The 21,658-nt window shown below is 39.4% G+C and overlaps 1 protein-coding gene across 30 annotated transcripts in view; it reads left to right on the top strand.

The window, feature by feature from the left end:
* ZBTB20 (zinc finger and BTB domain containing 20) overlaps positions 1-21,658 on the top strand; it is a 777,345-nt gene that overhangs the window by 554,927 nt on the left and 200,760 nt on the right. The window contains exon 8 of one of the 30 annotated variants that reach the window (XM_073893639.1): positions 9,208-9,262. The exons of the other annotated variants lie outside the window; for them this stretch is intronic. The gene's annotated coding sequence lies outside the window, so the exon portion shown is untranslated. The remainder of the gene's footprint in view (positions 1-9,207; positions 9,263-21,658) is intronic. 30 annotated transcript variants of the gene reach the window in all.

The raw sequence follows: 21,658 nt of genomic DNA, 5'->3' as shown, positions 1-21,658 counted from the left end.
TTAACTTTCAATATAAGCTCCTCCTTGACAACATTGTTCTCTCATCTGAGAGAATTCGTCTATTTCAGATGTATGCAATGCATACTAATTTACTTCATTGGATATTAAACGTTAAAGCAGAGAGGAATCATAGGCTTTCTCCTTAAAATTCATTTCAGAGGTAAGGAAAAAGAGCCCAGGGAGCGCATGCCCTCTGGGTCTCATCCTGTGAGGCATTGTCGAAACCAGGGTAGAAACCAGGGTAGAAACCAGGCCTCAGCTTCTGTTCCAGAGCTCTTTCTAGGAGGGAGGTACAAGTTGTAGAATTTTTGCAGGGGAGGAGCGAGGGTTAAATTCCAATCACCACAATTATATGGAAATAGCCATGGAGCTTCATCATAAATTTTTTCTGTCATCGTATTTTAAATTCCACTGCCAAACTAAAGGAAGTCAGCTAGTGCTGATGTAAAAATCTCTTCTGTGGTAATCAGGATAGTCCATATTTACTTCTTACGAGAAAAAAAAAAAAGCTTGCTTTTTTAATCTGAAGGCCAGTGTACCTGTCCTCTTCTTCTCATGTCTCATGTCCAGATATACAGAGCCAGCATAGATGAAATCAGCATGTTTAATGTTAGTCTTTTACCTAAATTTTAAAGGAAAGAGGGAATCAAATGTTAGTGGTGAGTGGGTTGGATGGCTATAATTGAGTTTGTGTTGCTTTCATTGTTAAAAAGTTTTAATTGGCATCAATGCTTAAATGTGTATCAGAATGCATGTCACAGATTTTGTACAGCAATACAGTTGACTTTAGAACATATTTTCTTAAGTGAGAATGATAAATTATCTCAGAACTTCTGATTCTTTACTTTTAAAAATCATAAGGTCAGTTCTTTAATTAAAAGATAAAGAAAAGTGCTCAGTGTCCATGTAGTCAAATCACTTATATCAGGATAATCTGCTAACCAAAAAAAAAAAAAAGATAAAAAACATTATGAAGGGAGGTATTCAATCTATCTTCATAATAATTTGCCTCAGAATGACTTCTTTTATGGTCCCATGAGATCCACTTTTTGAAGCCTCCCTTTCAGTGCAAGAAAATGGAAATGATACTGGGTACAACAAAGAATTTGTCCTAAATTTACTCATGTCAGTTTCAGTCATGAGGCTTAGTTATTTTTTTTCTATTAAATAATAGGTCTAATATAAACATTCTTTTTTCCAAAACAACATGAATATATTATCAGCCTCTGGTATAGAAAATATAGGTATAGGAGCACCTGAGTCGCTCAGTCAGTTAAAGCATCCGACTCTTGGTTTCGTCTCAGGTCATGATCTCGCTGTCATGGGATGGAGCCCCACTCCATGCTCAACATGGAGTCTGCTTAAAATTCTCTCTCCCTCCCACTCATTCTCTCTCTCCAATAAATAAATAAATAAATAAATAAAATCTTTAGGGAAAAAAAAGATATAGATACAGGTACAGATCTAGATAGATATATACAGAGATGTAAAATACTCAATCGGATCTACTGGTAAATATATATTAAGTGGTACAGAGTCGAGCTATGTGTATTGCCTGCCCAGCCTATTTGAGAGTCTTCTCCATGTGTTTTTTTTTTTTAAAGATTTTATTCATTTATTTGAGAGAGAGAATGAGATAGAGCATGAGAGGGGGAGGGTCAGAGGGAGAAGCAGACTCCCCACTGAGCAGGGTGCCCGACGCGGGACTTGATCTCGGGACTCCAGGATCATGACCTGAGCCGAAGGCAGCTGCCCAACCAACTGAGCCACCCAGGCGCCCCTTTCTCCATGTGTTTCTACAGAGGCAGATTAGACAACTACTTTTTATACCTTTGAGATTATGCCAAGTTATTACAAAGACCATTAGATAATGAAATACAGCAGAACATTTATAAACACCAGAGCTGAGAATGTTTGTTGATGGAAGTTTTAAAATCCAGCTGCATCTAGGTATGTGAGTATTGTGATGACAGTACTCTACAGACCTTGCTGTTAAATTGCTTCCCTGTGAAGTAATGTGGATGTTGTCTTATCCACCCAATGTTTGGATAAACCAGTACCAGATTGAGTGCCAGAAACCTATTTCCCATGTAAAGGGCCCCAGTCAGATTTTTGGACCCGCCATCTAGTGGCCACTGCAGTAACAAGGCAATTGGCACATTGTGGTCTTCACTTGAAGACTGGAGTTTAAATGTGACTATCTGCAGATAGATAAGGAGGCGCTCCAGCCATTAGGCATAGTCCCCTCTTTTTTCATTAGACATACTGCTGTTTTAATAGAGCAGCTTCAAGTAGAACATTTGTTATATTCACAGGAAAACAGATTTTTCACACAAAATTATATACTTCCCACCTGAAATTTAAGAAGGAAGAGATCAAGAGAGAGAAAGAGAAGAGAAAGAAGGGAAGGGAATGGGGAGAGGAGGGAAGGGGAGGGGAGGGGAAGGGAAGGGAAGGGGAGGGAAGGAGAGAGGGAGGGAAGGAGAGAGGGAGGGAGGGAGGAAGAAGGAAGGAAGGAAGGAAAAAAGAAAGTCTTTCATTATTGGAAAGAGCTGTGGAGTGCTGAAGGGAAAGGGGAGGGGAGAGGGGAAACTGGAGAGCAGGCACATTTTCTGTCAAGTAGTTCTACTTGTGAGACTAATTCTTACAAACTGTGCACCCAGCAGAGTAAACCTCTTATTTTGCTGCTTTTGCTCTGATCCCCCACATAGCTGTAATGTTCTACTTGTTTTTCCCTGTCCTATAAACCACATAGGCATTTGATATGATACATAATGTTGGCAAAGGAACAATTTACAAATGACTTAAGTAGGTAATTATTTATTAGAATATCGGTCTATAGAAGTCTATGTTACTGTAGCAAAACCTGGTAAGTGGTTAGTTTTGTCTCAGTGTTTTTATTATAATCCTGTTTATTAGTTTTTCTTTTTCCAGGGACTTATGAGTGGAATGTAAAAATGCACAGTGGGCTATTATTATTATTTATTATTTGTCAAAGAAACATGAATATACAGAGCAAAGGCCAGTTTGTGAACTATGCCAGACAGTCTCTAGCCCCAAAGACCTCACAATACAACTCTTAAGCAGGTCCTGAAAAATGCAAGACAGAATGAAAACAGATGGATGAATGATACTTATTCAATATCTTAAATATAGAACTCAGTGGTGCAGGTGCATCTTCAGATGTTATTTGAAAGAAGAGACAGAATATCTTGGCATTGTGTCATTTATTCATAAATATTATAAATTTTATATTATTTGAGAAACTATTCTAAATATAGAGGGTGTTTTGAAAGAAGGTGTGAAAGCTGATTCCCTCAAATGAGACAAAGGGCAGATCAAGTGAAAAGCAGGGACCGAACATAGTTAGAAAAAGTGGAGGAGAACCAGACCAAGGATAGAGCCAAGGAAAAATAAACCCCAAGGGGATACATAAAGTTGATGAAAAAGAATTGCAAGGATTTTTTTTTTTAAAGAAAGAATCAACCAAGAAGAAAGATGATCTTGGCAGCTATGTCCTGAAATACTAAAATTGCCAAGAGACTCTAGGAACAATAATGGCAAAGACAATGGTTTAGTTACGGAAATTGCAATGCAAGCGTGTAGAATTCTGTGTGGTGGTTGGAGGGCCTGGTTTTGAACACAGTATCTGTATAGCAGGAAGAATAGACTTAGCTAAATGCAGTAAAAGTAAAAGGTGGGCCAGGAGTCAAGACTGTCAGATTGTTGAGGAAGACAGAAGTCAGTGAAACTATCCAATGAAGCTGTGGTAGTTTTTTGAACATCCCTTATCTGTCCTACATTATGTTAGTTATTTGGGAGTATCCTATAGATGTTAAGTCAGGACCCCTGAGCCAAAAGTAAACTTATGTTCAAAGTGAAAAGATGAGATTGACACACCTTCAGCGATTAGAAAAGATAAGGCTGCTGATGTTATTAGGCATAGCAGAATTTTCTGGAAGAGAGAAATCAGCCGGCCTTAGAGTCATCATGGAAAAGTCATCCAGGAGATGAGACCCAGGCTGAGACTTGAAGAATCAATGTATGGGGAACTGACATTAAAAACAGGGAGAAATGTGATTAAATTGTCAGGATGGAAATCAGCACGGTGTAAAATGCCTCTGCTGAGTGAGATGGGTGGTTTGAGCAGCAGAGTAAGGAGAAACAGGTAGGATGGTAAAGTGGGACCAGTGTGTAAAACAGACAATGAGGATTCCTCAGAACATGATGGGGCCACCGATGAATTCATTCTAGAAATATTTATCGAGGGTATATTAGGTTTCAGGCACAAAATAAGGAAGGCTCTTACCCTTATGGAACTTAACATTCTAAGGAAGGAAAACAGAACCTCCCTCCAGCAAAAAGCAAACAAATAAATGAACAAGATAATTTCAGAGAGTGATTAGTGCCATGAAGAACATTAAACTGAGTGACAGAAAAGAGCATGACTGACAAGAGTCATGATGGCCCAAGATGGGGAGAAAAAAAGTAAATATTTGAAAGTGAAAATTCATAGGACTTGGATATAATTTAAAGAGAAATTACAAAGGGTGATTTACACAGGTGATTATAGCTCTCCAGGCCGGGAAAGTAGAAGTTTGCTAATGCCAGTCGTATAAACTGGGAAGATGGAAAGTGAGGGAGGAAAAACTCCCTGCTCCCATAATCCCTCCTTCTTGCAGTGATCCACTAAGCCTTGGTTGTCACCTCCAGTTTCTTACAGATTTTAGCCACTGACTCACGAGCACTCTTTTTGTTTCTCCCCCATCACTATTCCTCGTCATTTCTGTGTTAAAATATATAATCCTCCCAACACCGTGCGTCTCAATTCCTTAATTGTCTCATGATCTGTCCTCCATTCCAACTGTTTACTTCTGTGGTTACACTTTTGACCTTGTCATTACTAATAATCACAACTTTTCCATAATCTCAATTTCAAGCATCCCACTCTTCAACCACCACCTCGTATTTTCACAGGCCCCTTATTGCAACAACTCCAGAACCTACTGGGACCTCTCATGCATAAGTTCTACCCTGAGCCCCTCATATTCTCACTTCCTTATATAGTTTAGATTCCTTGGACAATGACTGTAATCTTTTTCTTGCACACACCCTTAACTTCTTCGATCTTCTCTTGCTTCACTGTCCTCTCCTGGCAAATCCCAACCATCGTGATCATATGCAACTCCATGCCTATTGTAGGCCTGCATGCCAGCTGACTGTGGATGGAGAGAAACACACAAGGAAACTGATGACTTTCACTGTAAACTCCTGGTCATTCCAAGAGGTTCTTAGTGCTGCCCTGCAGTAATATTGTGCTTCCCTATCCATTCACTTCCCCATATCTGGGGGAAGAGCATTTCATATCTTTCCCTCTCTCAAACTTCCAACATCTCCTTCCCTATTCTTACTCTCAACTTCTGACCTCCTTCCTACTTCACTGAGAAAATAGAAACAGTCAAAAAAGAATTTGCATGAACACTGGCTCTCCAGCACACCTACCCTCCCATCTGCATGCATGCCCACACGCTGCCTTCTCCTCTATAACTATGGATAAACCCTATGTGTTCCTGTCTCAGCCCACCGCTCACTGTGCCTTCAGTCAGTCCCACTCTGCTCACACACTCATACACTGTGCTCCTGAAAAATCTCCCCTTTCTATTACTTTATCAATTTTTCCCTATCTTCCAAATACAAACATGTTGTAAGTTCTCTCAATCTAAAAAATAACCTTTTCTAACCCCACACTCCCTGCCGGCTCTTATTCCCATTTCTTTGATTCTCACTATAGCCAAGGTTCTGAAGAAATGCCCATAATCACTACAAACACGCTCTACTTCTACTCCCTAATTCCCTCTCGATCCTTCTCTAATTAGTGTTTGCACCCACCATTAAGATTCACCAGTAACTTCCAAGTTGCCAAATCCACTAACTAATTCAGTCTTCATCTTTCCCCATCTGCCAGCATTGTCTTCCGTGGCTCTTTCTTCTTTCACCATTAAAACACTATCTTTACTTGGCTTTCAGTCCCCCACATTGGCTTGATTTTTTTTTTCCCCACTTCCCAGGCCATTCTTTCTCCGTCTCCTTTGCGGGTGTACTCTCATCTCCACAACATGTAAACACCAGAGGGTCCTAGAGCTCAATTCTTGAACCTCCTCTTTTCTTTATCTCTATTCACTTCCTTCAGAGTCACACCCCAGCTTATGGTTCAAGCTTGCACCTCTGGTCCAGGCCTTTGCCCTGAATTCTAGGTTCACATGTTGAACCGTCTCCACTGTGAGCCTAATGGACATCGGGGACCCAACATCCCCCAGTGGAATTCCTTATTGTATTCAGAAAACACGGTTTTCCCCACCTTAGTAAATAGCACCTCCATCCTCAGAGCTGCTCAAATCAAACGTTTCTCTCCCAGCTTTTTATTTCTGTCACAAATTCAACTAATCAATTCATTCTGCAGTTCTACCTCCAAAATACATTCAGAATCTTACCACCTCTTATCCTCAACACCACTACTACCCTGATTCAAGCTACTATCATCTCTTGCCTGGATTATTGGAGTTGCCTCCTAATTATCTTCCCTGCTTCTGGCCTTGCCACTTACAGTCTATTTGCAAAACAGTAGCCAGAGTGATTCTTTGTAATGTATGTAATGTAATTAAGTCAGACTGTGTCACTCCTCTGCTCAGAACTCTCTAATAGTCCCCATCTACTCAAAGGAAAAGCCAAAGTCTTTATGGTATTCCAAAGGGCCCTACACATCGTATCCCCTGTTAATTTCTGTGTTTTTCTTTAGCACTCACTCCTCTCAAGCTTCATTGGCCTCTTTGGCTTCCATACCTACTGTACATGATTTCACCCCAGGGTCTTTGCACTAGCTTTTTTCACTACCCACAATGCATTTCCCGGATAAGTCTTATTTGTTCACCACCCTCAAGTCTTTGCTCAATTTCCATTTCTTTTTTTTTTTTTTTAAGATTTTACTTATTTTTTTGAGCGAGAGAGTATGAGCAGGGGAGAGGGGCAGAGGGAAAAGAAGGCTCCGCATTGAGCAGGAAGCCCAATGTGGGGCTCAATCCCAGGACCCTGGGATCATGACCTAAGCTAAAGGCAGATGCCTAACTGACTGAGCCACCATGCACCCCTCAGTTTCCATTTCTAAGTAAGGCTTTCATAACCACCATATTTAAAATTGTACTCCCCACCTCCCACTTTGCTTCATTTCTCTTCACAGCACTTACTCCATTCAGGTGTATGTTTTATTTACATATTTACTTCCCCCTACAATGGAATATAAGTCCAGTGATTGCAAGGTTTTGTTTTATGGTCTTCGGGGTTTTTGTCTGTCTTGTACTTTAAGAAATCCCCAGTGTCTAGAACAGTACCTGGTGTATAAAGGTGCTCAGGAAATGTTTGCTGGATGAATGAAGAAAGAATGAGTGCTTCTTTCCCTGAGTTTGCAGGTGTTTTTGTTAAATGCAAAACTTAATATTGTGGCATGGGCCCCATGATTCTCCATGGCAAAATTTTCAGATTCTTCAAAATTAATTTTGAAAGTAAGTGCACTTTGTGCAGGTTTATCCAGAATATTAGATAGGCCACTATTTCTATTTAGCACCCAAAGCAGCAACATCTTAAGTACTTATTATTTTTTTCATTTGGTAAATGTTTATCAGGGAATATGAGCATTCTAGACACAGGTAGTGACACGTGCAAAGGCTCAGAAACATGAGAGAACATAGTACAATGGACTGTTACAATATCACAAGTGACAGATAACAGAGACCTGAGCTAATGTGGTGCAATGGGAACAAGAGACCTAGAAATGTGAGAAACATCAATAAGTAAAAGGTCACTAGAATGAAGAAACCTGGTTGCTGGGGAAAACAAAATACTGCCTATCTTTATCAGGCTATAAAGTGGAAAGTGATTGCGAAAGAAGTAGGTAAGGGTGGAACTTGAACTTAGAAGACATGAGTTGTAAAAGTCCCTTTGTAGGATACAGACTTAGAGTCGCTCATTGTTATAGTTACTACAAAAATATTCAGTGTGTTCATTGGTGACCTTGTTAGAATGATTCCAAAAGGTATTCCCAGAGCAGGCCCTAACCCTCATTTTTCCAACCCCCTGACTGACAGATGAAATAGTTTGAGGTTCTAAATTTTCTACCTAGTGACCTCACCCTTTCTGAAAGATTTTTTCTTATTTTATACTGAAATTACTAGACCAATAGAGCAATGTATATGTGTACAGAGAGGTTCACACACACACACACACACAAACACACACACACACACACACAATAGTTTTAAACCCAATTAACTGTAAATATCGCTTTCTATGCACAAAAGCCTCCTTCAGTTATTAAAAGAAATTACATTAGAATTACAAATCTGGTGATTATTTGAGGGGTGATGAAAAAGCAACAGATCGTTCCCAGGTATACGGCTTGGGCAGATGGGTGAATGGTGATGCTATTCGCTCACATAAGGAACATAAGAAGAGAAACTTGGAAGGAGAAGGTGATTCAGCTTTGGACATGTTGAGATATCCAACTGGATTTGTCCAGTAGGTCTTTTGATATAGAGAGCTAGAGGCCAGGAGAGAACTAATGGCTCAAGATACAGATTTGAGAGATATAACATATTGATGATAATTAAAACTGGGAATCATGGGTATCCAGTGGGCAGTGGACGTAATAGTGTGAGTATGTGTAATAGAACATTGCCAGATGTGACCTGGACATCAAGGAACTTCTAATCACTTATCTGACATTTTCCTAGACTAATTTCCTCTTAAATGCACTCCCCTTATCCCCTACACCAGCCCACATCATATCTCCAACCTTCTTTTTATTTAAAAACATCTACAATTCAACACCTGAACCCTTTACATTGCATACATGCCTGATCTCTGTAACAACAGGATACCTCAAAATTGAATGCAGAGAAAAAGAACATACGTAAGATCACACTGTTAGTGAACTCTAAGCTCTCATTATTTTAAGGAACTATGGTATAAGCCTATTTGCATCATGAACAATGTCCCCTAATTTATGTATTCGCTAACAGTTTTTGTCAGATTTTCTTTGACTGGCATGGATTATATTCATCTGTCATAACACAAACCATTGGGATATTTAAGAAGAACTCTGTTAACATATAAGAGGGAGATCATCTTTATTTTTTTTTTCCTTTCCACTTGCAGTGAAGGAAACAGAGGCACTCAGAACTTAAATGACTCCCTGAGGGCCAGCTTCTCTGTAAGTCAGCCATCCTACAGAAATATAACTTCCAATTTTATTGTGCTTTTAGATTACTTACTTTTTCCTTTCCTTGAGTTATTTAAATATTTTTTTCTGGCCATACCACTTTTGTCACCTCTCTAACTTGGTAAGTTCATTTATTTACCTTTTTATTTTAGAATGTTTTGTATCTGTTCTTTCTCCTCATACTTGAAATTTTCCTGACAGAGGCAGCCTTTGAATGGAAAGTGTATGTTGGTTTTAGTGTAGTAGTTGTAATCTCTGTTGTCCTGAATTTCTAGAATCTATGATTGTCAGAGACTTCTCTTTGCTGTGCTCTTTATTGGCAGTCTCACTTTCTTTCTTGTGTCTTATCTTTATCCCTCCAAAAAAGCTTCTGTGAAATGTGTCGTCCCCACCAATCTTAATGCTACACTGTTAGTGTATGCAGTCTCTATGGTAACTGGGACACATGCCACAATACCAAGATTACTGGAGCAACCTTCATAGTGGGGAAATCGGCACATGTACTCCTTTGGCACCATGGAGGTTCCCCCATTGAAACTGGAATCAGATAGCACTATTTTAATATGCAGGGCAAAGAAGGGAGCAGAGGAAATGTTATGAACCCAGTCTTTCTACAGGCACATTATTGGGTTTTGTTGGAATTCGTGAAGTTGATCTTATTTGTCATGAATAAAGCTAGACCGGTGTATAGCTTCTGACCAGACATGGATAAACTGGTTGAATCAGGGGAGGATGACATTAGAGATACATGACTAGTCTGTAAACAAGCTAATTTTACTGAAATTAGGATATATTCTTAGGTAAACTCAGGGAGAATTACCAGTAAGCTATAAAAATTATTTACTACCATTGTAGAGACAGACTTTTTCAGGTGGTTTCCCCAACAACTGCATATTGACCCAGTGGGGGCAAAAGGCAAAATGGCTGTCTCCCAATGTGCCTTAGGGTGGAGGCAGTTCTGTTGGGAAGAAGGAAGGACAGTGAAGCAAGAAAGCTCTCTTGGTTGCTTCCTGTAGGACTCAGCTTCCTCTCAAATATATGGAGGATTGGACTCCCAGGTACAACCCAATAGAAACAAAGGGCCTAAAGCAGCATTTTACAACCTTGGCCCTGTTGACATTTGGAGCCAGATAAATCTTTGTTGCTCAGGACCGTCCTGTACATGGTAAGTTGTATAGCAGCATCTCTGACCTCTACCCATTAAATGCAACTTCTTCAGTCTTGACAACCCAAAATGTCTCTAGACACTTCTACATGTCCCCTGGTGGGGGCAGAAATTGCCCCAGGGTGAGAACCTAAAGTAAGATGTGGTTTGGGTAAGAAAAGAAAGTTGGAGAATTCCTTCAAAGGCCCAGAATATCCATTAAGTGGGACTTCAGCGCATATTTGTTGAATCTCGACTACCTTCCAGGCGCTCTTCTGTGTATCAGGGCTGCAGTGATGAACAAAGCTCCTGATCTCGTGGAGCTTACATTCTAGTGGATGTGTGCCACATGTTCCCAACAAGCTGGAACTCTTTGCCTTGACACAGCCTAACAGCAAATGCTTCAAGACGACTGAGGGCCAAGAAAAGAAAAACCAAGTTCATATTTGAAGACTCTTTCTCAGTTTATGAACCTCAAAAACGGCACTGATTTAAAAATGAAACTTGGCAAGTGATTAGTTCATATGTTTTAGTTTATAATATGTTTTAATCATTTTGGGTGTTTTCAAAACAAATGGTGAGATTAGGGTTTTTTTTTTTCCTTCTATTTTTGGCCTCTTTTCCTCTGGAGAGTCCTTCTCTTGTGTTTAGTTTTGGTGTTCTTAGTATATTTGAAGAATACTTTTAAGTGTTTGAAATGTGTGCACGTGGGTGAAAGGAGATGAGGAAGAAGAAACATAAGACTTCGTGATCTCTAATCAAACAAATACCCCTACCCCAGCCCCAAAGCAGCGTTCAGGCATCACTTCCTCAAGGAAGCCTTCTTACAAAACCCTCATGGCAAAGTCCCCCACCCCCAGGGTTCTCCTAACACTCTTCATATATCCTTATCATAATCAAAATTAAGGAACGGACTGTGAAATTAGTTGTTGGGGTGTTTCCCTGTCGATTATAAGCTCAGTGTGGCTCAGCATCATGCCTTTTCCCTACCCACAGTTCTACCGTCTTCAGCACAGGGCTGGCACATGGTAAGTGCTTAAGAAATATATGTTGACTGACTGAGAAACCCAGCTTTTGAGGGGTCCTGCCCACACACTTACCCATGCACTGCCTGTGGATTACCCTACCCCCACTATCAGACTTTATTGTTTTGATCATTATCTTGTAGACCCTAAAGTAACATGTAAATTCCTAAAATCACACTTATATCAGAAAGTCTAGAGAACAGCTTAAGTTCATTAGTTTTAGGGATATTTCAGGCTTCTTTCGAGATTGTAGGAATGTAAGGGAAAGAACAGGGCATGGTATTTAGGAATATTTTAAAGCATTACTGATGCTCTGAGCATTGTTCAAGAATTACAGGGTTTAGAGGATAACTGTATAATTGTCAATGTGGGGCACAGAGAGAAATTATGTGATTTACTTACTAGTTTTCTTCATTGATATCTGTTTCTCCCACTAGATTTTAAGCTCCATGAAGGTGGAGAACTTGTCCTCTCAATAACTTTATCCTCTGTGCCCAGAATGGTATTTGACACATAGTAAGTATTCAGTAAATATTTGTTGAATGAATAAGTGTAAACATTCATTAAATCAATCCTATATTGATTGATAGATTAATTGCTTATTACTGCATCAAAAATACAGGAACACAATCGAGTTCTTATTCATTCATTCATCAAATATATTTTGATGCCATGCATCCTAACATCCTAGAACAGTGTCTAGCACGTAGTAGGCACTCGTATTTGATAAGTGAATGAGATAATGAATATTCACATATACTCAAAGATGGTTCATTTACTAAGTGTGTCCATTTACTAGGGCTGCCATAACAAAGTGCCATAAACTGGTGGCTTAAACAAAGAAAATTATGTCTCACAGTTCTAGAGGCTAGACACCCAAGATCAAAGTATCCACAGGGTTGGTCCCTTCTGAGTACTCTAAGAAAAATCTGCCCCATGCCTCTCTCCTAACTTCTTGAGGTTTGCTGGCAATCTTTGATGTTTTTTGGCTTGTAGAAGCATCACCCTGATCTTTGCCTTCATCTTCTCATGGTGTTCTCCCCGTGTTCGTGTCCAAGTCCAAATTTCCCCTTTTACAAGGACCCCATCATATTAGGTTAGGGGCCCACCCCACTCCAGTATTACCTCATCTTAACTTTATTAGTCCACATCTGCAATGACCCTATTCCCAAATATAGTCATATTCTGTGGTACTAGGACTAGAACTTCAACATATGAATTTGGGGAGGACACAATTCAACTCAGTAACACTAAAATAACAAATCTTAAGGTAGTACTATTTTGATGGTTAATTTCTATTTTGAAAACATCAACTTATCAAAATAACATCTAGTTTCATGAGTCTGTATGGAAATTGATATGATGATATTAATAGCATCTACTCTGTTACACAAAACTTGTATGTTTATAATATAGAGAGGGAAGATGAAGAAAGTCCAAGAGGCATGAATGTACATAGAATATTTTGTTGAATAATGTGTGACCAACAATAGGTTTTGTGGGAAAGACTGCTAAAGATTCTGAAGGAAATTGTATATGAATCAAAGGCATTTGGTCTTTATTTTACAGACATCAAGGAATCAGCAGAGAATTCAAAACTTACTGAACTATAGAAGGGTATAAAAAAGGGTGAATTGTGTGTAAATTATTCATCAAGGAACCTGACTTTAAAAAGAAAGAAAGAAAATGATGAGGTTGAAGAATGGACCTTGGAAACTAGCAATTCAGAGGTTTTTGGTGACCTTGGCAGTTTAATTAGAAACAGCTAGAGAAACCAGATTTTAATGCATTGAAGAATAAATCTGGGTTTTAGGAAGCTTGGAGGTGGTACAAAGGAAGGAAAGATCAGGTCCACGGAAGATGATTTGTTATTTGTTAATTTGTTATGGTTGCTATTGTTTGTTTTAAATGAGGGCAGCTGAAGCATGTTGGCAGGCAGTAAAAAAAAAAAAAGGAGAAGACAGGAGTAATTGATATAGTAAGATCCTGGAGCATGTCATCAGTACTAGAGAGAAAGGTCTCTGAGATGTGATAGGTGGGTTCTGACAGAGGGGGAGGTTAGAGATGCTATTTGATGACCTCTGCTTCTGTGTGAAAAAAAGACAAGGTTAGTTGAGAATGAAAAGTAGGAGGTAAGTTAGAAGGAGTTAACTAGAGTGATAAATGGAAGATGGGGAATAAAAAAGGAAAATGACTGGGAACAACAAAGGAACTGTAAAGCAGTTCTGAAACACCAGCTGGAAACCAGGACTCTGGAGAGGCCTCAGGCTGTACAGTTTGGGAAGTCCAGCATTGTTCAGCAGCCTGGGAGCTGAGCACAATACACATGAGCAGGTTCATCTGGGCTCAAGAACTAACTAGGTACACTTGAGAACCATAGATGAGGGAATTAAGGGAGCTAGTAGATGTCTTTAAAGTTAATGACGTTGAGGTCCTGGTTGGTAGAGAAGAAATTGAAGATTAAAAAATTCTGGGGGAAAAAGTGAAAGTCGAAAAATCTTTGGTAAGAAGGTACAGTACTTGTTTTCTGGAGCCATGTATATCCCATTAAGGAAGCCTGCCCCTACCATACATATCTTTTGACACTGGTCTGAAAGAAATCACGGAAAGTAGACTGAACATTTTGGAGGGCATAGACTAGACCCAGAAAAAGCCTGCAGGTTAGGATTTCATCCTCAACTCTGCCAAATAACTTAACTTCATGTAACTTAATGACTTTGCCATCATTACCACCATTGTTGCAGTTTGTGGATCCTTAGAGAAAGAGTGTTACTTGTGTATATAAAAGTACATAAAAGTAAAATAAATGGGCAATGGTGATAATAACTGACAAGAGGCAAATATTTTTACTTTTTGCCTCAGATTCCAAAAGCGTACTGATGTTTCCCTCAAAGCATGCTTGTTTATTTCTCTCACTCTAAGATTCTTTATTTATTCTGTTAATGAGTCTCCAGAGCTGGCACTCACTCCTTTGGCACTCACTCTCCCTTTCTGTGTCTCCTTTTCCTTGTTTCCTCCTGCCTTTAGGCATTGAATGTGGTGGTTTGTCTCAGCAACCTTCCCCCGACCCAGTGACCAAATATAGTATTCTCATAAGCTTTGGATTGGAATTTTTTTTCCCCAAGAAGACAGGGCTAAAAGGTTGGTGCTTGGTTAGAGAATACTTTTAGGTACCTCCCAGATGACACTGTACAGCTAACCCCTCATGCCGTATGCATTCAGACGAACCTAGGTATCTCTCTATGTTATTCATAAGGAGAGCCCTGTTCCTGTGGACCTAGTCTCCATATGTCAGACTGGCAAGACAGACAACCATCTTATTCACTGTGAGATACCATGCTCTACTTATCCTCTACTTGCTTGAGTGACTGTGGTGAACATTACAGTGGGTTTAGTGGCTTCCTATACACTGTGAGAATTTTTAAGCTCTTTCTCTTGATATTGTCTATGTATAAGTTCAAAAAATAATTTGAGGGGAATTTCAATAAACGACCCTAAAGAAGTTCCTTACAAATATAAATCCCTATAAAATTCCATTTTTTCCCCTACTCATGACTCTATTAAAGCTCTTCCCAGCACTGCTGAAAACCAGCTGGTCTAGAGATTAATATGACCAGACATATCATGAATTTTTTAAATCTCAAAAGTCCCAGTTTCTAGTTCTTGGTCAATCAAATATAGGTTGTATTTGCTTGTATATATAATGTAAAGTATACTGTCAGAAGCCTTCTCCAAAGTCTTTTTTGGTTTTACTATCCTCTAAAATTGTCCCTACATGCTTCTCTGTTATAAGGAGGTAAAGGAAAGAACTTGAAGAATGGAGGGCCAGAGTAGGTAGTGATGGAAAGAGAAAGCACACTAAGGAAGAAGGAAAACCAATGAGGAGATGGAACGGGTAGTGATTTCCCTTTTCCCTAGTCCTCTAATAATGCTTTTATGTTTGGTTTTGATATTGCTCTCACATAATGGCCCAAATGACCTCCTCCTAACCATTTGTTCTACAAAAATAATGTTTTCACTGCCAGCAAATATCTCCTACCTACCCAACAGGTCGGAATCTCCTGCTCTAGCAGCTTAACATCCTCTCCAGCCCCTCAAGCCCCTTACCCGCTGACTCTGGGGACTTGGACCCACTGTCATTAGGCCCTCCCTCCCCCTATCCTGTGCCGGCATGGAGAGTGTTAATGGCTGTTGTAAATCTGAAAAGAACTCTACAATAATTTGGTTTTACTTTATTAACATTCAAAATATAAACAGGTAAACTACAAGTTGAATTCATTAATTCTTCCTCTACTATTTAGAAAGAGGAAAACTGCATTTTTAAAGAAAGGATTGATTGGTGTCATGTACGTATTTGTTCACTTCTGTTTATACAAGATAATAAGAGTATTAACGTAGAGGTGAAACAATGGTATTTGTAATTCCATCACCACTGTTTATAATAAAAAGGAAGCATCTGAAAAGAAGTGGGGAGAGAACACTTGCTGCTCTGCACATATATTACCTTCTTCCATTTTTGTTTAAAAGGCGTATGAGGAAGAAAAAGTTTAGTAAGCTGAGGAGTTAGTGTTCTTTATGTCATGTTCATTGACACTGACCTACTATTTCTAAGTTTAGAAAAGACTAAAATATGATCGAGGGATACCTCCTTATAAGGAGCATAGAGACCAGAGACACATGCTCCATTAAATCTTCTGTGAGACCGAGATTCCTTGCATAAGACTGGGATCCTCTTTTGGTTGCTGAAATGGCCTATCCTAGAAAGTAGTGAGTGCTGTGTCTGGCAGACCTGACTCATAATTTGCCTGTAACTCAAGATACGCTTCCTAGGGGCTGAGGCCCCATTAATTGTTCCAAAAAAAGAAAAAATAAATAATGTTTCAAATAAGTTTGTAAGGACCCATTTCTAACACTTAAATAGTTCTGGGCAGACTTTTATAATATTTTCTCAGCTGTTTGAGAAAGAAAATGTAATTGGTGGTGGGGAAGGGGTTTCTTACCTAAGTAGGAATTAGCAGAGTTGATAAGGTAGACCACAAAGAGGTCATTCATGAGGGCTTAGTGGATGTCACAGGGCAGTTGACAAGAATGAATAAGGAACAAGAAGAGAGGTTATGTTTACGATAACTTACCTAAGTGGGCTAATAACCTGTCAGTGATAATGGAGGCATAACTTTCTAAAGCATACATTACAGTGAAAGGCCCTTGAGAGCAGGTGTGGAGTCTAGTTAGCAGAGTGATTAATAATAGACTCTGAAAAAACATTTTTAAATTAATGAATTAATACATGCCTCCATCTGGGCAGTTCTTTGCATAGTCTCCCTTATCGGACCAATTCTCAAGAAAAGTTCAGAAACTTAGTTAGGTTCTCCAATGAGATAGTTGAATTTTCACAAGGGCATAAAGTCACTATTTTTTATTGATTTATTCATTTCAACCCCATTCACATTCCTGTTCTTTTTCACCCACCTAGGTAACCACATTCTATTGGTAATTGGACCAATTTTACATGAAAGTGATGGGAAATGAGTTCAGAGAGGTAGTGAGGGCTTGGGCCTCATAGGCCATGGTAAAGGCTTCAGAATCCCAAGCATCAGTGATGCTGGAAAAGTCTGATGGGCAGGAGTCTTTGAAATCACAACAACCTGATGTAGGATTACCAGATGAAGCAGTTTCAGCCAAAGGCTGGAGGCACACATGTAAGAGCTTGATTTAGGCTATATGTCAAATATAAAATTTCTGACCACTGTAGATAAAAACAAAACAAAACAAACAAACAAAAAAAAACTGTGCCTCATTGGACCCCCTTCTTTGCCTATTGAATCAGTTTTACCCCCCTAACACTCCCGGTGGGCAGCCATACCTACAAGAAGCTTAGGGAGCTATAGTGAATGTGTTTTAGAACTTTCACAAGGTCTTTGGTTCCAAAGCATAGTTTTTAAGACACTTCAAATAAGAATTTTAAATATTAGATAGGTTTCCCCTTGTACTGACTCTGCTGTGCTAAGAACTATGGAATTATTGGGCATGTACTAGTGTGTGCATAAATCACTTTGTAGAGGAAAAAGAGGTTGAAAGTTCACACAAGACGTGCATGCTCTATGACCAAGTCATACCAGAATGAGCCAATTTGGCACACATGCTTTTGAGAATATGAGGGAGGTGATAGTTTGCCTAAGATGGGACATTCAGGGGAGGTCATTTTCTTGTCCATTGATGTATAAATCTTTAAAATTCTGAAGCCATAGACTAGTATAACCGAAGGAAATAGCCCAGAATTTTTCTTATCATGTAGCAGAGATGACAGACTTAAAATCTGATGGCTCTTCGATAGCTCCTAAACGAACTAGGACTTGTCTGGCTCCATTTGTCTGCCCGAGGAGTATTTCCGTGATTTATCCATGAGGGTTTCTAGCAGAACCTTACACTTACTGTCTAAATTAATGATACTCCTTTCTTTTGCCATGACAAAAACCACTCTATGCTATATACATTATGTTAAAGACTTTTTTTATTTTAGCATGTGGACATATTCTGTAAAAGCGTTTTCAGTTTCATCACATTGACAAGCTGATTCCATTAAATCACCCACCATCATCATGTTCACTTTTTTATTTTTTGAAAAGTTAGAAAACAGTGATCATCTCAGAGTTTTCAAGGCATTCACTTCGGCAAAAATAAATCTGGGAAAACCTGGGCCTATTCCTTGAAGTGGGAAAAAAAAAAAAAAAGATGGGTTATATCATTCTTCTCACTGGCCCTTTTCTTGAAGCTGTTAAAGACAAGGAGGAGGGTTGGGTCTTTTTTTAACTTTTCTAGTAAAATGAGATGTTAAAAAAAATTCTGGATATAGATCAAACTTCTCTACCTCTGTATTTGTTACGTATTATTTGTTATTTAAAATAGAAACCTCGGTACATTGAATGAGTAACATGAAAGTGTTTAATTCAAGCATTTTTGAGCATTTCTGCACCCTCTGATAAAATGTTATTTGGTAATATTTTCGGGTTACACTGCTGTTTTGAATTAGAGCGGATCTATCCTGGCTCTCCCATCATTGTGCTTTCCTCACTGAGAAGAAAAAAAAATCATCTGATCATGCTACTGCTGGGTCATTTAAAGCATTGAGTGGATGTGTGAAATGAGGGGAAAAAGCCGCTCAGTATGGGGTTAATTAGCTCTGTGGAGTTGTGGGTGGGTCACTTCCTCAGGACCAAATCATGCAGGAAGAACCATGCACGTGCAGACTTGTAAAATTAAAAGAAAGCTATGAACCCTCAGACTCTGGAGACACAAATTGATTGCCTTTGGAGACAAGAAAGGAACCCTTTTGCACAATGAGTGCTTAGGGTTTCACTGGTCAGAGAAGAATGGACTTCCCTCGAAGTGTCTGGTGTAGACCACTGTCCGGCACTGAAAATGAAGCTGCAGTTGAGAAAACCTTGGCAAATCTGCACTTTTTGCAATTGACCTCCACTGGACTCTTTTTAAAATCGTATTATCTTGCTCGCTTTCTTTAACATGGCTTATTTTCTGGGTCTCATCTTGGAAACAAAATACTTTGTTCCTGAAAGTGTGGGCGAATCCTTTCTATTTTCCTAATTGTGTTTCGCGGACTGCCACAGGTTCCATGGCTGCTGAGACGAACTCCGCCAGAGTTGGGCCTGGAGGATCCGCACCAGCTTGTTTACAGTCTGAGCCCTTACTGAAGTAGGAGGTGTAAAAGCAGGCAGGAAATATCCTCAATACCTAGATCATTAATAGGTGAATCCGAGAATTCAGGTATTTACAAGGAGATTTCACAGGCAGGGTTTTCTAGGGAAGAGAGATATTGTGAAAAAGACTCCTTGAGCATATGCTAAGCAAGGGCCAGGAACCAGTGGAGATTTTTTTTTTTTAAAGATTTTATTTATTCATTTGACAGAGAGAGAGCGCACAAGTAGGCAGAGCAGCAGGCAGAGGGAGAGGGAGAAGCAGGCTATCCACTGAGCAGGGAGCCTAACGTGGGGCTCGATCCCAGGACTCTGGGATCATGACCTGAGCCGAAGGCAGTCGCTTAACGGACTGAGCCACCCAAGCGCCCCGAACCAGTGGAGATTACCTGTGAGGAAATCACTACCGAAGAATATGCTAGTGAAGTGTCAATGCAAAAATCCCTGTTTTCTTCTGCTTCTGCCTAAACCACTCTGACATCGGTGGGAACAATTCTTGAGTGTATGGACAGAAAAATCCCAAAATATTTAACTTTTGAGAGAAAAAAATATATGTGGTGCATGCACATGAATATATATATCTTTGCTTGCATTTAAACTATAAGCTACATTTGTTTCTTGAGTTGGGGAAGCAGTAAAATTGAAAAATTTGAAAAGTCCAAAGCAGAATCCACCACCACCACCACATACAAACATAATTGCCATACCTCCTCCATTGTCTGTGGAAAAACCTGAATCTAGATCTTGTAAAGACAGTTAAGAAAATGCAGATTCCCCTGGGAGGAAGTACTGAATTAAATTAATAGATTTTCAGATACCTGAGAGCAAGTTGAACTTGAGGAAGACAGAGAGCTGACTGAGAGTGTCCACACAGAGGCAGTCCCAGTCACATTTGTTTCTTTTTCTTCAACTGCCTGATATGATAGGCATGTGGAGGTGCAAATATGGATGTGGGAATAAGAAGAGATGGGGGGAGACGGGCCATGAGTCAGTTCTATAAATTCTTTTTTTTGTTGAAGTTTAATTGACATACATTATATTAGAATAGTATATTGGTTTCAGGTATACAACATGATGATTCAATGTTTGTATATATTGCAAAATGATCACCACAAATTTAGTTGACACCTGTCACCATGTGTAGTTACAGAATTTTTTTGTGATAAGAACTTTTAAGATTTACTCTCTTAGCAACTTCCAAATATTCAGTAGAGTATGATTAACTACAGTCACCATGCTGCACATTATATCCCCATCACTTATTTATTTTATAAATGGCACAGTGTACCTTTTGACTACCTGCACCCATTTTGCCCGCTCCCTACCCCCACTTCTGGCAACCACCAATCTGTTCTCTGTATTTATGAGCTTGGTTTTTGTTTTGGTTTGGTTTTTTGTTTTTTGAATACAACATATAAGTGAGATCACATGGTATTTGTCTTTTTCTTATTTGTCTTATTTCACTTAGCATAATGCCCTCAAATTTCATCCATGCTATCACAAATGTCATTTTTTGAGATGACTGAATAATATTCCATTGTGTATATATACTACATCTTCTTTGTTCATTCATCCACTGATGAACACTCAGGTTGTTTTCATATTTTGGCTATTGTAAAAAAAATAATGTGTTGAACATGGGCATGCATATATATTTTTGAGTTAGTATTTTCATTTTCTTCAGATAAATACCCAGAAGTAGAATTGCTGGATCATATAGTAGTCCTATTTTTAAATTTTTGAGGAAACTTCATGCCAGTTTCCATAATGACTACACTAATTTGCATTCCCACCAACAGTGCACAGTGGTTCCCTTTTCCCCACATCCATGCCAACACTTATTTCTTATCATTTTGATAAATAACCATTCTAACAGATGTGAGGAGATATTTCATTGTGGTTTTGATTAGCATTTTCTTGATGATTAGTGACACTGAGCATCTTTTCATTGTACCTATTGACCATCTGCATGTCTTCTTTGGAAAAAAGTCTATTCGGGGTACCTGGGTGGCTCAGCTGGTTAAGTGTTTGACTCTTAGTTTCAGCTCAGGTCATGATCTCAGAGTCATGAAACTGAGCCCCGTGTTGGGCTCTGTGCTCAGCATGAAGTCTGCTTGAGATTCTTTCACTCCCCTTCTGCCCCTCCCCCATGCATGCACCTGTCCCTGCGCACACACACTCTCTCCCCCTTTCTTGAATAAATAAAATCTTTAAAAAGGGGAGGTACAGATCTGTGATTCAACAGTCTTGCACAATTCACAGCGCTCACCATAGCACGTACCCCCCCCAGTACAGATCTGTACCTCTGAAACAAATAATGCAATATATATTAAGAAAAAAAAGAAGAAGAAGAAGATAGCAGGGGGGAAAATCGGAGGGGGAGACGAACCATGAGAGATGATGGACTCTGAAAAACAAACTGAGGGTTCTAGAGGGGAGGGGGGTGGGGGGATGGGTTAGCCTGGTGATGGGTATTGAAGAGGGTGAGTTCTGCATGGAGCACTGG

The sequence above is a fragment of the Callorhinus ursinus genome, unplaced genomic scaffold (genome assembly GCF_003265705.2).
Source record: "Callorhinus ursinus isolate GAN/ISIS: 27379988/994484 unplaced genomic scaffold, GSC_fseal_2.0 scaffold1, whole genome shotgun sequence".
NCBI classification, from domain to species: domain Eukaryota; kingdom Metazoa; phylum Chordata; class Mammalia; order Carnivora; family Otariidae; genus Callorhinus; species Callorhinus ursinus.
Note: the sequence above shows the minus strand (reverse complement) of the source record. Positions and strands in the feature narration are given on the sequence as shown.